Below are 10,218 nucleotides of genomic sequence, written 5' to 3' on the forward strand. Positions count from 1 at the left end.
TATAGGATTCTGGCCTAGTGCATCTGCATAGGTTGTGGTAGGCAATGGAAGTGTAGACAAAGCTTGCTTCTTTGTACCATCAGAAGACCTTTGCCCACCAAATTATTCTCGAGAAGAAATTACAGCCGCTCGTTATTGATGACTCTTTCACAATGAAGGACCACATCATGTTGGAGGATGAGGGATGAGCTTGCACCCCTCAGCAGGATGATATCTTCAAAGGATATGGCCATGATTCTTTTAACTCAGGTGCCATCTCAACGGTTTGATGTCTTCTAAACCAGCCTTCTTATATCGAGAACCCATGAGAAGCTCCTATGGGAGAAGCTTGCCCCACTTGTTTTGGAGCATGATGAGCAAGCCAAAGAGGTAGACTATAGCCAAGGATCCAACTCCACTAAAGCTTTTACTGTCAATTCAAAAGGGGGGAAAAAGAAGAAAGGGAAGTCAAAGGCTAACAATAGGAATATTCTTCAAGCTAACTCCAATTAGGAAAGGCCTAAATGCCCACATTGTGGGAAGGAGACTCATCCAGAGTGGAAATGTTGAAAGAAATACCCTCACCTTTGTCCACGAGCGAAGGATGGAGCCACATCATCCACGCCTTTTTCTACCTCTACACTAGTTGTTACTCATAATTATGTGTTTCTTCATATCCATGAGTTGGAGGAGCCTTCTTCAATGGATGCCTTGTGATCAGAGAGAACTGGCTAGTTAACAGTAGTGCTTCGAGTCACATGACTTTGTGAGATGATTTATTGCACGATCTTCATTCCCATCAAAGGTTTTAGTCACTATTGGTGACATCTCATCACTGCCTACTAGTGGTGTTGGAACTTTGCCTCTTTTATCGGACTGTCCATTGAGCTCTGTTTCACAAGTCCTATATGTTCCAAACTTGGGCTTTTATCCCCCACCCTCTCATCTAGTGGTTCCCTCAAAAACTCAAAAGAGGGCTAGTGAATCCCAAGAAACCACTCAATTTACTCTTAAACCTAAACGATAGAATGTATTTAAGAAGAATAAATATTGTCAACATTATCAAAAGACTAGATATTATGACAACAAGTGTCAATCTAAGGCAAGAGGCACACAACCAAAATCCAAGAATCAAACCAGTGCACCCTAGTGGAGTAACCCCAGCAGAAGTAGGGTGGTTACACCCTCCAATAGGGGCAGTGGCGAGGCCAAACCCACACTACCACCAATGAATCATCACAGTCGATGAATTACTCAATTCTAGAGGGTTTGTCTATTTGGTCCACAAAGGTCCACATTATCTCCTTATAAACATACGATATGAGTCTCATTCACATCTGCAAGTTGCCTCCTGATGAGGTGCCTATAAAGGCCCACTAATCACAACCAAGCACTTTTGCACCTATTTGGCTTGTGGACAGTGGAGCTACCCATCACATGACTCCTAGAGCGGACATTTTCATTTCCCAAGCCCCTACAACCAAGAGAGTTCGCGTAGGAAACAACTCCTTGGCCCAAGATTCACGCCCAAGGTCATGTCATGTCCCCCAACCTAGGGTGAACTTGTTGTCCATATAGCAGCTTTGCCAATTGGGGTGAGTAGTTTTCTTCACAACGACTACAATCGAGATCCTAGACTCTCAAACTGCTTTAGTGATAACTCGAGACAAGGCACAACCTAATGGCCTTTACTACATGACACTTTATTACCGAGTCGACCCCCAATAAGTCAGAATTCCATTGCTTCCAGGCTTTCGCCACCACACAAGAGTCCACGAACTCTAAGCGTCTTTGGCATTTTCTCTTAGGGCATCTTGCCTATGACTCTCTTTATGAGCTATTGCATCAGGGGATGGTTGAGGGCCTTCCACGCCTAAAACTATCTCGAGAGGTCTATAAAGCATGTCCGCTAGGTAAACAGCATCATACACCCTTTTGTCAAGAGTCTATCACTCATGCTGCTAAACCCCTTAGGCTCATGCATGTAGATCTTTGCGGTCCCACATTCACTATTGCCTTGAATGGTGCATTGTACTTCTTATTAATAGTAGATGATTTCTCTAGATTTATATGGGTGTACTTCCTAAAGCACAAATCCGATGATTTCTCTAGATTTATGCTTTTCTACACAGAATGGAGTCGGAAGGCATAGAAACCGAAAAGTTTTGAATATGGCACGCTCTATGCTATTCGCAACAGAGCTCCTAAGCACCTTTGGGTCGAGGCTATTAATACTTCGATGTACATCCTCCTCAATCAATGTCTACAACAGTCCCTAAATATACTCCATACAAGCATTTTTTGACTCTCGGCCTATTATTTCTCACTTTAGAGTTTTCCATAGTCATGCTTATATGCACACTCCTAATGACAAGATAGGAGAGCTTACCCCTCAAGCAGATCTCTTGATCTTTGTGGACTGTTCTTCCAAAATGAAAGCCTATTATTTATTCAATCCTCTGACAAACAAGGTGATTATTAGGAGAGATGTCATCTTTGATGAGAGCGACATCATATAGTCCTCTATACTAGACTCTTTGTCCTCACCTTCGCTCACATCATCTGAGATCGTATCTACTAAACTAGATCTACTGCTCGCTCTTGATCTTCCAGTAAATACTTTAGCTCCCAGGCCTCCTTCGTAAGACCTGTTACCTCACTGGTACCAACAGACCATACGAGAGTCAGGGATCCTTCCACTGGATTTCACTCTAGAGGGCCCTAAAAGGTTTGCTTGGCTTGCTCCTCAAGCTTTGTATGCATTGATGTTTACTGCTGATTACATTACACATTCTAAGCTAGATAGTTGTGGCAAAAGGCTCTCCAACACCCTCTCTGGCGTGAGGCTATGGAGAAGGAACTAGATAGTATTGATCGAAATGGGACTTGCAAATTGGTGGATCGTCCTTGTCACAAGCCGGTCATTGGAACGAAATGGATTTTTAGGACCAAGCTAAAGGTTGATGGTACTTAAAACAAATACAAGGCTCGCCTTGTAGTGCAAGGTTTCACGCAAAAGCATGCCATTGACTATGAAGAAACCTTTGCATTTACCGCTCAGTTGACATCGTCTGTTGGTTGCACTTGCCGCTCACCACGGTTGGCCTATCTATCAAATGGATGTCAAAAGTGCCTTTCCGAACAGTTATTTGGAGGAAGAATTCTATATAGAGTAGCCTCCCGGTTTTTCTTCTGTTGATGGAACTAACAAGATATTTCAACTATGTTGCATCATTGTTGTCATATACAAGGCTTGGATTATTGTTAACTTGAACTCTTTGACTGATGTGGTTATCAAGATTTTCTCTTTTCTTGGAAGACAAAAGGTCAAAATATGGAAGAATGCTAGTTGTCCTACAACCACACATAGACCTGCAGTACCTTGGAATGCTTGTGGTGGCTGCTTTCTTCATATAGATGTTATCCACTCATCTCTAAGCCCATGTAATAAGGGTACATATACCCCTTGCAAAGTGTTGACCACCTTCAACTCCTCATCTAATCATGATCAAAGAACAAAGGCTGCCTTAACCACATGTCTACATTGAGAAGCAATCAAGCAATCTAGCATTGCCAAATCACCAATATAGATGGCCATTGTCCTCCCCCTGCTCCCTACGATGGTACTTCTCAACTGTGGAATTCCTTTTAGGCCAAGGTCCTGCTCATGTTTGTTCCATACAGTCAATATGATCGAGATTTATGCCACTTGAGAAAGCAATCCTGGATAAGATTTTCCCATGCTTCATCATCAAATAAGCAAAATTGCATGTGTCTGAAATGCTAGATCTCTTGCTGCAATAAGGAAACATACATTCCAAAAGAATCAATTAAGGTACCAAAACACTATATGCACGACTCAAAAGAAAGAGGAAGAGACAAAGCCAAAAATATCCACCGACACTGTGTGTACGTAGTGAAAGATATATGGGTGGATAATCTGATGTACAACATGCAGAAATCTGCCTGAGATTTGCCTGTCCAAACAGTTCAGCTGCTGCACTGGGGTCCACATGGGCTTTAAAAATTTGTTATACCACTGCTCTATCCCAAGCACCATTTTGGTAAATCTCTGAAGTCAATGTCAAAACTCAATCTTCTACTCAGTGTAGACTATGTAAGTGCTCTGGTGCTGAGTAGCAAAACAGCTGCAATGAAGCTAGAGAAGAAATATCCCGTCATCAGAGTGTGTCAAGGAGGAGGGGAGCTGTTTATGTGGGTGGGCCCGCCCTTCTGACCTGCTATGCTCATTCTGACTAGAGTACTGCCCAACAGCCATGCCGCAGCCCATAAACCTCTACACCAATGCCACATCACCACAGCCTGTCCTACTTGTCACCATCCCACCTGCTGGGCTGCCAACTATACTTTTCCAGCTCCATTCACCACCTGTGCTACCAATTAATGCCACCATGCAGCACACATCACCACCTCTGCTAAATGGCAAGCCACCAACATGTTGCTACTCTGCTGGTCTTTCTGGCCTTGTGCTGTGGCCATGCAGCCACCCATTCCCTGCTCCCACTGCTCATCATTCTAATTTCTGGCTGTCTATGACTCAACTGCATGTCTATCCAAACGATGTATATCACATGCACATGTGCACCCATGTATCTATCTGCCCTGTACCCAGATGCTATGTGTTCGCATGGGTCATAATCAAGGACCAAATACTTTCCATCAAGTCTCCCCAACTAGGAGTTAAGTCCATCAGAACTCCACCAATTGTAGTTAATGTCCACTGTAACTTCACACATAGGAGTTGGGGATCAGTGAGAATGGGAATTGTGACTACTCATTAGGACATCATCTTAGCTTGCTGGGGAAGAGCCAGCTACTCAAGGCACTGAGCTGGGTACCCTTAAATACAAACCGATGTCACAAGCCACCAAATCCAGAACCATTAAGTGTTGACTAAGCCTCCCCACAAGGCTGAGAGACTGTCAAACTTTCTGAAGTCCTTTTGGCTTTGAATAATTGTCATCTCTTGGAAAAGAACCACCACAACCTACAACACCTGTCATCAAAGGGAGCCATCCTGGTGCCCTTGTACTGTTGTACTGCTTCAACACACCTACTATGCATGATAACTTTGAGAGAGTATGCGAGAAAAGGTAAAAGGAATCCCTAAAATTTCAAAGTACACAGCAGTAGAAGGTGAACACAGTTGGTTTGAACGTTGCTCTGCACTCCACTCAGAAGTCTGTGGTGCAGACTGCTACCCTGTCTGTTACGGCACTTTCACAAGTGGCATCCATCATGCAACCATTGGAACTCAAACCTCCTAAGCATAGGCTGTGTCTCACATTGCTGCAATTGCAATCTGCTGACACAAATAATATGTATGTGTTCTGATGATCATACGGTGTAGGCAGCCTCTATACTGAACCGGAATGTTACCCATACATCTCAACACTGTATTCCAGGTATGATGCAGTCAAGCTATTACGCATTGGAATTCCCTTATCAAAAGCTTGAACTATCCAGCACTGGCATCATAGGTGAAATATCTAGCCTCTTAAAGCCCAGGATGCAAGTTACGCTCCCAACATAAGCTCAACCAGGTAAAATATGGTATGAGCTAACCATATGTCAGCTTTGATAGATTACAACCAGACACAATAATCATCACCTATCCTGTACAGCCCTGTATCATAATTCCAAGAAGAATATCTGATCACACGGAACCCTGAGGCCCACTCTATACATGGTTCATCATTTCATTCATTTTCTGTGTTTCCAAGTGCTGTGCCTTAGTATTTGCCGAGACACACTGTGTTCCTGCAAACCCTACCGTGTCTTTACATGGTGTCAGAGCAGAGCTGGCCCAAGAGCTAAAGATCCTCACTATTCCTGAAGGTGAAGCAAGGTTGCAGGAAGTGGCAACATTCTCAGATTCTAGATTCTTCTTCATTTCGTTGCGTCATCTAGGAGATACCATTATCTCCTTATGCTTTTCTCCCTCCTAATTACAGGTTTTGACACACGGGTGTATGAAGAATGGTGCATATGCATGGTATCGGCATTCGGGATGGCCAATCACAGACCCCAACATGAAGAGGTTCAATGCGCACAATTGCGCAAGAACGAGGCACGCGCATGCGTGCGGCTGTGTCTGTGAGCACGTGCGTGCATGCGCGCGTCAGCATTTGTAATTAGAGAAAGAGAGAGAGAGAGAGAGAGAGAGAGACCTGACGAGGGAAGGAAGGCAAACTAGCCTAATTGACGTTCCCCTGCACAACGCACGTATGCTTAAGCTTTTTCTTTCTGTGTCCTATCTCGATTCGTCGCGAGTCCACGTGATGCTTTATTCCGTGGGAAGTTGGAGGACCTTCACGCCGGGTTACAATGGAAGCAAAAGGAGTTTACCTCAAATTTCAAGGAAGTTGGAGGCCCAAGGAGATAATAGAGTGTCATGACTCATAAAAAAGAACCAGCCTTACTCTTGAGATAATGTCACACTTTAAGCAATAACTACTTCAACGGTGCAAGGTTCTTTTGCACCCAATTGATTCGTGAAATGCTTAAGTAACCATGCTATGAGGTCATTCCAATTTTGTTTTGTACAAAAACCTTCCTTTACTTCACTCAAAGAGCCTTTCATACTTATGATAATAACTACCATTCGCAATTGCTAGTTCCAAAGGTGTTTTAGTATGTAGTATAAGTACTACATTAATAACTGCTACCATAATCCTACAAGTATTTTATGTTTTACAACCCCATTCAAACGATGTAAGTGTAAGAGTGTATAAGTGGGTCCATGAGTTCAAACCTTTGAATATCCTTAAGGCATCTTTAAAACTTCAAGTCTCCTTTGGGGGGGGGGGGAGCCATGAAAGTGTTAAGTTATGTGCATGGAATGCTTTTGTTTACCATATATATAATCATTCATAACACCATGTAAATCCAACACATCTAAGGGATCTTTAATGGGCATACACTATGCAATCCTTCCTATCTATAATCATTATGATCGTTCAATTATGATTATATCACTCACCAATGTGTAGTGTATCTTATAAAAACAGACAAGAGGGGAGAGAGATGAAGTAACCAAGGGTGCACACATAAAAACAATTAAGACTTGAGCACACTGAGAGATAGGGTTGAAATCTTCTTATTCTTCCACACAAAAGAACTAAGTCTGCAACATGATAAAAGACTAATATGAAAGTACCACAACATATATAGAAGTAGTCACTAAGTATAAATCCGCTAAGGAAAGAAGAGGTGACACAATGAGTGTGCCATAACCAAGGGTGAACTATGTGAGAATAGTCCAACTATAGAAGCACTAGAGTATCCTCATGTTGATCACCTAACATGCTAGTGAGTAATATCTTACCATATCACCAAGGTACATAATGAATGCTAGCTCATACAGAGTTTGATATCTCAACACTCCCCTTCAAGCTCACCATGAGCTTATGAACTCCAAGTATAGTCCTAAAGCATTGAAGCTTCTCAACTCCTAAGGCCTTGGCGAAAATGTCAGCAACTTGATCCTCTGTGCTAAAATAAACCAAGTCAATATTACTTACATGAACCCTCTCTCGAATGAAACAGTAATGGACCTCTACGTATTTGGTCCACACATGATACACTGGGTTCCTAGCCAATTGAATGCTACTAAGGTTATCATAGTAAATAATAACCTTCTTGTCCACCTGAATCCCTAAATCACAAAGTAGCTTACATAGCCAGAAAACATAAATCCACTGATAGACCTTTTGTATAAAATACTATCAGTCCAATCTACATATGTGTAACCATGCAAGTCCAATGGTATGCCTATACCATAAAATAAAGTATAATCCAATATGGACTTGACATAGCACAATGTATGCTACATTGTATCCAAATGTAGCTTTGTGAAAGCTGCATAAACTCTTCAAACCAAATGTGTAGTTTAGGTTTGGTCTAGTGATCGTCAAATAGATAAGGTTGCCCACAATCTTCCGATATATAGTGACATCCTCAATTAGATCATCCCCGTGCACTAAGCTTAGGATTAACATCCAAAGGCAAAGAAATAGGTTTACAATCAACCATACCATACTTCTTCAATATATCCAACACATACTGTCTTTATGACAACCATATATCCTCTCGAGTCCTAATCATCTTTATACTAAGAAAATAATGCACTTCTCCCAAATCCTTCAGCTCAAATTCAATCTTAGCAAGACCCTACATATGGTCAATCTCTACCTCACCATTACCTACAATGATCAAATCGTCCACATATATACTAATGACCACAATACCTACATCACTCTCATATACATGGAGTGAGTGATCAACTTTTGCTTTGCGAAATCCAATCCTAACAAGGTATTTTACAATCCTATCATTCCATGCCCTAGGTGCTTACTTCAATCCATACAAGGTCTTATGAAACCTACATATATAATCTAGATGATTCTCATTCACATAACCAAGTAGCTACTCCACATAAACTTCCTCTTGCAACTCCCCCTGCAAGAAGATATTCTTAACATCATTTTCCTACATGATCCAAAGCTTTGATGCATGCACTACTATGACAACCCTTACAGTTGCCATTTTAGCTACTAGAATAAAAGTCTCCTCATAATCAATACCATGAGTTTACACATATCCTTTGGCAACTAGTCATGCCTTATAGTGCTCTATAGATCCATTTTACTTATACTTGACCTTGTGAACCCATTTGCAACCAATAGCCTTCATGCCTTTAGGTAAAGGCACCAACTCCCACATGTCATTCTCCTTAAGTGCAGCCATTTCTTCATCCATAGCACAATCCTAATACTCATTACCCATTACATCCTTAAAGCAAGTGGGTTTAACATCTTGCACAACCTTAGCCATGTATGCATAGTGATGAGCTACATAACTATCATATGTCAGTTCTGCATTAGCTTTCTTACTCTACTTGACCTGCGAGGATCCGCATTACTACTAGATGCTTTCCTCTTATGCCTTCCGCACACCAGGTGTTTTAATAGATAGAATCCCAAACTCCTCATCCAAGTTCTACTCAAAGCCATCTAAATCAACATGAACATGAGAGAAACTTGATTATACATTTTTCATCATAGGTAAGTCCCCAACTTTCTCTTTATCCTTTTTTTAGATCTATGATATACTTGGTGGAGTAACCTGTGACCTTAATCTACCACTCCAAGGTTTATCAACAGAACCATGATTAGGATACTCTTGCTATCCACATAATATCTCATGTTGATCTATTTTCTACATAGCCATACTCTCATGCTTATTAATCCCAAATTACATTCTGCACATTAATGTTCTAGCTATTCATTTCATTATAAACAACATCCTTGCTAACTCTTAGCTCATTTGTAGTAAGGTTATAACATCTATATCCCTTCTACTCAAGAGAATATATCACAAATACACATTTTTCTACTTTTGGAAACCAATTTACTATGCAACTCATCAAGAATTACACATAAGCAATACATCCAAATACTTTAAGATGGAACAAATTTGGCTTTCTACCTATAAACTTCTCTTCGGGTATCATACCATGTACAACAACAGTGGGTGTCATGTTCATAATCTATATAGCAATAGTAAATACTTCAACCCAATAGTAACAATGCAAGTTTCTTTCTAACATCAATGCATGAGCCACCTTAGCAATATGCCTATTTTTTTACTTAATAACTCATTGGAGATGTATTCTTCATCTCCATTCAATCTTAGGCACTTAATATGCAACCTTGTTTCCTTCTCAACCAAAGCCTAAAAGATTTTAAAGTAATGAACACCTCCCTTTTCTCACGCATAAAGTAAATTCATACTTTGTAAGTATAATCATCAATGAAGAAAACATAATGCTTGCAACCACTCAAAGTTACAGTCTCTGTAGGATCCCACACATTAGAATGTATCAATTGAAGTGGCTTCTTGTATGCATGTTTTTTATGTGAAAATACACACCTTGCCTATTTTCCAACTTGCCATACTTCATATACTTTATACATCCCATCAAGTCTAAACTTAGGCAAACCATTCATAAATATGTTTTGACTATATGTCTTTTAGCCACTGCACATTCACATGACTAATTCTCTTATGCTAAATTTCAATATTAATCACAACTCTTGAACCTTGTGCAACATGGAAGCATTTATTTCACGTAGACTTACATAAAGAGTGAAAAATCTACCAACATGTTTTCCTTTCGCAATCAACCTGCAATCATTTTTGGGATCTCCTACATAA

The 10,218-nt window shown here is 40.8% G+C and overlaps 1 protein-coding gene across 20 annotated transcripts in view; it reads right to left on the reverse strand.

Moving 5' to 3' along the window:
• LOC148028961 (uncharacterized) overlaps positions 1-6,343 on the reverse strand; it is a 166,100-nt gene extending 159,757 nt beyond the window's left edge. For 7 of the 20 annotated variants that reach the window (XM_087687746.1, XM_087687745.1, XM_087687743.1 and 4 more), the window contains exon 1: positions 6,171-6,341. The gene's annotated coding sequence lies outside the window, so the exon portion shown is untranslated. Of the gene's footprint in view, positions 1-3,360 lie in introns of all 20 variants that reach the window. The other 13 variants (XM_087687754.1, XM_087687755.1, XM_087687751.1 and 10 more) reach the window with 5 other exon arrangements.
• Between the last annotated feature and the right edge of the window lie 3,875 nt (positions 6,344-10,218).

This window comes from Lygodium microphyllum, chromosome 11 (genome assembly GCF_053477565.2).
Source record: "Lygodium microphyllum isolate KBCC chromosome 11, Lygodium_microphyllum_v1.1.10, whole genome shotgun sequence".
Taxonomy (NCBI): Eukaryota; Viridiplantae; Streptophyta; class Polypodiopsida; order Schizaeales; family Lygodiaceae; genus Lygodium; species Lygodium microphyllum.